General features: G+C 38.3%; 1 non-coding gene across 1 annotated transcript; it reads left to right on the forward strand.

Moving 5' to 3' along the window:
* Positions 1 to 5223: 5223 nt before the first annotated feature.
* Positions 5224 to 5305, forward strand: TRNAL-CAA (transfer RNA leucine (anticodon CAA)). Its single transcript has one exon. It is a non-coding gene; the product is annotated as a tRNA-Leu (tRNA).
* The last annotated feature ends 1336 nt before the right edge of the window (positions 5306 to 6641 follow it).

Genomic DNA, 6641 nt, shown 5'->3' on the forward strand with positions numbered 1-6641 from the left:
TTAAGTTGATTGAGTTGGTTTTTGTTTGTTGAAATCAAGAGATCCAACAGACAGGTTGTCTTGATGGAAGCCTACTGGCAAGTCCCATGTCACATTATTGCCTCTGTCATATAAGCCAGTAGTTATTCTCAAATGCACAGAGAATCTCTGTCTCTGAAGACCTAGGAATACAATCTAGGTATTCAGGAAAGTAAAAATGAGATCTTAGTTCACATGTGACAAGTCCAAGATTGACTGATTGATTGATTGATTGATTGATTTGCTGTAAAACCAAGTAATTGTTTTAAATAATTGTTACACTCTTTAAAATGTTAGCAGACTAACAAAAGGGAACAGATAGGCCACTCTCTCCTTCATGGTACTCAGAAAAAATGGGACAGTTTTTCTTGGTGGATAATTTCTTTCTCTAATTTTTGGGAGGAAAAAAAAAAAATGACCCAGTCCCTAGTTTTATTATTCAAATACAGAAAGCATAGCTCTCTGTTCTTCAAACAAAGTTGAGGTGGACACAGCTGGAAATAACTGAATAATTAAAATATCAATCAGAACAGGGGAGATTAAATGACTTTACTTCAATAGAGCAATTGGGCAGAATTAGAATTGGAAGGAAAATAAAACAGTTTACAAAAGTGGGAAAGCAAACCATTTAACATTGGCCAGGTCTTCAAGTAAGGGATAATAACAAGTGGTACTAGCTCCAAATGAGGCCATAGGTAAACTGAACAACATCCACTTCTCTGAGACGCACATATTCATAATTTTACCTTGTTTGTAACATTTGCTTCCTCCTGCTTCTATTGTCATGTACATGGTGAATATGACTTAACTTACAAAGAATAGTTTAATTTTTTATATATAAAAAGGCATATTGTATAGAAATACATCTTATTGATTTCTCTAGCAATCTACTTATCCCAGGAAACTTAATGGATAGTAAACAATAAATAATAAAACATACTTTGAAACTGTTAAGAGATGCATAAAATCTATACTGTATGGTTATTAATAAGAACTGAATAATTAATAAGATTTTTTAAATGCTACAATCACCTTTCTATTTATAATTAAAGTATCTATATTAGGATTCTCCAAAGAAATGGAACCAATAGGAGATACAATATAGATATGTAGATACAGATATACATGGGGAGGGAGGGGTAATTATTATGAGGAATTACCTCACATGATTTTGGAGGCTGAGAGTTTCTAAGATCTGCAGTGGGCAAGCTGGAGATCTAGAACTGATATATAGGTACAGTCTAAGTCTAAAGGCCTAAGAACCAGGAGAGCCAATGGTATAAGTTCCAGTCTAAAAGCTGGCAGACTCAAGACCCAAAAAGTGCTAATGTTTCAGTTCAAGTCCAAAGACAGGGAAAAAAGCTGATGTCTTAGCTCAAAGCAGTCAGGTAGGAGGAGTTCCCTCTTACTCACCCTTTTTATTCTATTTAGGTCTCTGCTTGATTGGATAAGGTTACCCACATTAGGCAGAGCAATCTGCTTTACTCAGGGTACTCATTCAAATGTTGGCTTACCTCAAAACATCCTCATAGACCACCCTGAATAATCTGACTAAATGCTCAACACCCAATGCCCCAGTTAAGCTGACACATAAAATTAACCATCACAAATCCACCCCTTGTAAACTTGGCACCCATGTGCCTCTCCTTAAAACAAGTTTAATATCTAAATAAAGACAATAATGTCATAATTCTACCTATGATGATACAACTATCTGTATATGGACAGAAACATACTAACCACATCTGCAGAAGAGAAGGTAATATCCTGGAATGGTGTTTATTCTGTTCTTTGATATCACATAACTTTAACTGTATGATGTAAAATTAACAATACTTAAATTCTATGATATAAAACCAAATATTTTATATGATAAAGGAATAAGACAGGGAAGAAAACAAAGATATTTAAGATACATAAACACATACTCATAACAAAATAAGGAAGAATACTCATGACAATTACATCCTCATTTCTATAACTAGCTTTTTGATCATAGCTGGTATTTATAACTGCCTACTTTCACTGCCAATTCTGTATTCCTTTTGTCTTCAGCAAGCACTTCAGCTGATTATGGTTTTTTACCTGGTGAAGTGACCCAAATCTTTATTCCTGAAGGGTCTGGGGTATTAGTAGTCCTGAATGGATTGGGTTGTTGTAGTTTTCCACTGGCCTTAATCACAGGGTATGGTGATACTAAGGGACCTCCTGTATTTCAGACATACTCTTTCTTACCTTCATGTGAAGCAATAGTGCAGTTTTCCCCTGGTAGTCAGGATCAATCACCCCAGTCAACACAGAAATTTCCTTCTGTGCTTACTGATTAAGATGCATGAGGAGCTCAATTTGGCCAGGCGGCAGCCTTAACTTCCAGTTAAATGGAATCACTGTGTTGTCGCCTGTTGTGTCGCCTGGTGGAAACATTCCACTTTTTGGAACTAACACCTCTAGGCTAGCAAAGCATAGAGTTTCATGGACAGGAAGGAAAAATTTTGCTAGTAAGTCACTAGTGCACAGGTTTAGTAGCCCCGTAGCATGTGGAATCTTCCCAGACCAGGGATCTACCTGTCTTTTGCATTTGCAGGCAGACTGTTTACCACTGAACCCCAGGGAAGTCCCCCCACCCCTCTTTTTTAAAGACACATAAAGACATAGAGAACAGGAGGGAAGAAAACAAAGTAAGAATATTGGAAGCTGTAAAGCAGATGGACTAATGATAACTCACAGCAAAACCAGGAAAACTGAATCCTAAGCCTGCAGTAGGGGAAGAAAAGCAAGAAAATTACATTTTAGAATTCTTAAACAAGCCAGGAAATGGAGGACCTCAGGTACCTCTGAAAATGTAGGTGGAGGAGCTAAAAAGATGATGATTACCTGAAAGTTTGTTTACAATGCTGTTGTTGTTCAGTTGCTAAGTTGTGTCCAACTCTTTGTGACCCCATGGACTATATGTAGTACACCAGGCTCCTCTGTCCTTCACTATCTCCCAAAGTTTGCTCAAATTCATGTCCACTGAGTCAGTGATGTTATCTAATTATCTCATCCTCTGCTGCCCCTTTCTCTTTTTGCCTTCCATCTTTCCTAGGATCAAGGTCTTTTCCAATGAGTCAGCTCTTTGCATCAGGTGGCCAAAGGATTGGAGCTTCACTTCAACATCAATCTTTCCAATGAATATTCAGGGTTGATTTCCTTTAGGATTGACTGGTTTGATCCTCCTGCTATCCAAGGGACTCTCAAGAGTCTTCTCCAGTACAGAATTTGAAAGCATCAATTCTTTGGTGCTCAGTCTTCGTTATTCTAACACTCACCTCTGGACATGACTACTGGAAAAACCACAGCTTTGACTATTTGGACCTTTGTCAGCAAAGCGATGTCTCTGCTTTTTAAGACACTGTCTAGATTTGTTATGGTTTTCCTTCCAAGGAGCGAGTCATTTTTTAAAATTTCATGGCTGCAGTCACTGGTCTGCAGTGATCTTGGAGCCCAGGAAAATAAAATCTGTCATTGTTTCCACTTTTCCCTCACCTATTTTCTATGAAGTGATGGGGCCAGATGCCATGAACTTAGTTTTTTGACCTTTGAGTTTCAAGCCAGCTTTTTCACTCTCCTCTTTCACCTTTATCAAGAGGCTCTTTAATTCCTCTTCACTTTCCACGATTAGAGTGGTACCATTTGCATATCTGAGGTTGTTGATATTTCTCCTGGCAGTCTTGATTCCAGCTTGGGATTCATCCAGCCTAGCATTTCACATGATGTACTCTGCATAGAAGTTAAAAAAGCAGGATGACAATATACAGCCTTGATGTACTCCTTTCCCAATTTTGAACCAATCTATTGTTCCATATCTGGTTTTAACTGTTGCTTCTTGACCTGCATATAAGTTTCTCAGGAGACAGGTAAGGTGGTCTGGTATTTCCATCTCTTCAAGAATTTTCCACAGTTTGTTGTTATCCACACAGTCAAAGGTTTTAGCATTGTCAATGAAGCAGAAATAGATGTTTTTCTGGAACTCCCTTGCTTTCTCCATGATCCAAAATAGGTTGGCAATTTGATCTCTGGTTCCTCTGCCTCTTTAAAATCCACCTTGAATGTCTGGAAGTTTTTGGTTCACATACTACTAAAGCTTAGCTTGAAGGATTTTGAGCATAACCCTGCTAGCATGTGAAATGAGTGCAAATGTACGGTAGTCTCAACATTCTTGGGCACTGCCTTTTTTGGGAATGAAATAAAAACTAACCGTTTCTAGTCCTGTGGCCACAGCTGAGTTTTCCAAATTTGCTGACATATTGAGTGCAGGACTCTAACAGCATCATCTTTTAGAATTTTAAATAGCTCAGCTGGAATTCCATCACTTCTACTAGCTTTGTTTATAGTAATGCTTCCTAAGGCCCACTTGACCTCACACTCCAGTTGTCTGGCTCTAGCTGAGTGACCACATCATCGTGACTATCCCAGTCATTGCAACCTTTTTTGTATAGTTCTGTATATTCTTGCCACCTCTTCTTAATCTCCTCTGCTTCTGTTAGGTCCTTACTTATGAGACTTTATTGTGCACCTCCTTGCATGAAATGTTCCCTTGATATCTCCAGTTTTCTTGAAGAGATCTCTAGTCTTTCCCGTTATATTGTTTTCCTCTATTTCTTTGAACTGTTCATTTAAGAAAGGCTTCTATTCTTGCTAGTCTCTGGAACTTTGCTTTCAGTTGGGATACCTTTCCCTTTCTCCCTTGCCTTTCTCTTCTCTTCTTTCCACCCTCCCTACAACTCTGTCTCGCCCTGATTTCAGCAGAATACCCCTGAAGTTCTGATCTCTGGAAAAAGTGAAACAGAGCGAGGCACAAGAAACACAAGCATATTTGAGGGAAGGAGCATTTTGCTAAAAATAGGGTAATTAAATAAAGGTTTACTAACAGAATGACAATCTTTTTCCACTGTTGGGATCTCAGAATGCTGGCAGCCAGATAGCATATTGGCAGAGTCTTTTTGAATAGTATGATCTGCCCAAGGGAAAAGATCTAAAATGTTTATGTTTTAGGTTCTCTGTTTTCGGTGACCATTTGCACATTCGTTTAGTAGCATTCCTGGTCTCTACACACTAGATACCAGCTGCATTTCTACCACTGTTGTGACAACCAAAAATGTCCCTAGACATTGCCAGTTTCCCCAGTAGAGGAGGATAAACTGCCCTAAGCTGATAACCACTGGAGCTGTGATGACTGAGTGGTTAAGATGTTGGATTCAAAACCCAATGGGGTCTCCCCATGCAGGTTCAAATCCTGCTCACAGCATCTCTGTTCATATAGTGATAGCCACAGATACACAGCCCTGTCCATGAACTTTCATTTAGCTTTGTAGTGCCTTTCTCTTACATATCAACAGAGAGAGCCAGAGAGAGACAGAAATCCAAAGAAAAATGAAGAAACTAGCAGCTTGGAGGAAACAGGCTACAAGAAAGAATAAAACTTTAAAAAGTGCATATAGCATCTACAAAAAAAGAACTGCTGGAAATTAAAAATGTAGTAGCATAAATTAAAAACTTAGTAGAAGTACTGGAAAACAAAGTTAATGAAATCTCTGGAAATAGGGTAAAAAGACACAGAAATTAAAAAATAGGAGAGGACATAGAAGATAAGAAAATGTAAGTAAAAGCCTAAGAGGACTATATTAGGAAGCAGCTTAAGTTGCTATAATAGAGAGACTCCAAAATTTAGTGGCTTAAATAGCAGTTTATTTCTCTGTAGCCTAGGGTAGGTAGATGGCTCTGCTTTATGAGTCAGGGGGCTCTGTCATACTAAACATGTTGCATCCATATCTATCCCTGTATCCAGGGCTGCTGTTTCAGTTGTTAACATTCTCTAACTAGCAGGAAGGAGGTCAACGAAAGTCACAAATTAAAGATATAACTTGTAATGTACATGTATCACTTTGTTCACATCTAGTTATGAGATAGGCTGGGGGAATGTAGTTCTGCCTCTGCAGTCAAAACTCAGGAGAGAGTCATTAAAAGGAAGAAGAGGATGGATATTGAAGAAGTTGAGCAATTTCCATGATAAGGTCTAACATCCAAACAAAAGGACATCCAAAGAGACAGAACCAAAGAAAACAGCAGGGAGGAAATCAGCAAATAAATATGTATTAAAGTGACCAGGTTTTGCTGGGATAACAAACAATCCTTAAGTCTTAGTAGCTTATAAAAACAAAGGTTTATTTCTTGTTTAAGTTGCATGTCCATCACAAGTCAGTCAGCTAGGGTTTCTGTTCCATGCTTTCTTACTTAAGACAAACAGAATTTTCCATCATTTAGGATTGTGTTAGTCATCGTGATGGCAGGTGGATGGGGCCCCTGGTAAATCATATACTCATCTCTAAAGCTTCCACTTTATATTCTTGCTTTCACTTTACTGGCTAAATTAAGTCAAATAGCTAACCTAACTTCAGGTCAGGGCAAACTTGAAGGGCACAGCAAAGTTCAATCTTATGTGCACAGGGAAAAAACTGAAAATATTTAGTGAAAGATATTAATGAATACCACAGCTCACATAAATAACTGGCTGACTCTCCTTGCAGGCAAAACACATTCATTCCCCCAACAAGGGAAACAACTCAAGAGGCCCATCTTGTCAC

Source organism: Capricornis sumatraensis, chromosome 13 (genome assembly GCF_032405125.1).
Source record: "Capricornis sumatraensis isolate serow.1 chromosome 13, serow.2, whole genome shotgun sequence".
In the NCBI taxonomy this organism is placed as follows: Eukaryota; Metazoa; Chordata; class Mammalia; order Artiodactyla; family Bovidae; genus Capricornis; species Capricornis sumatraensis.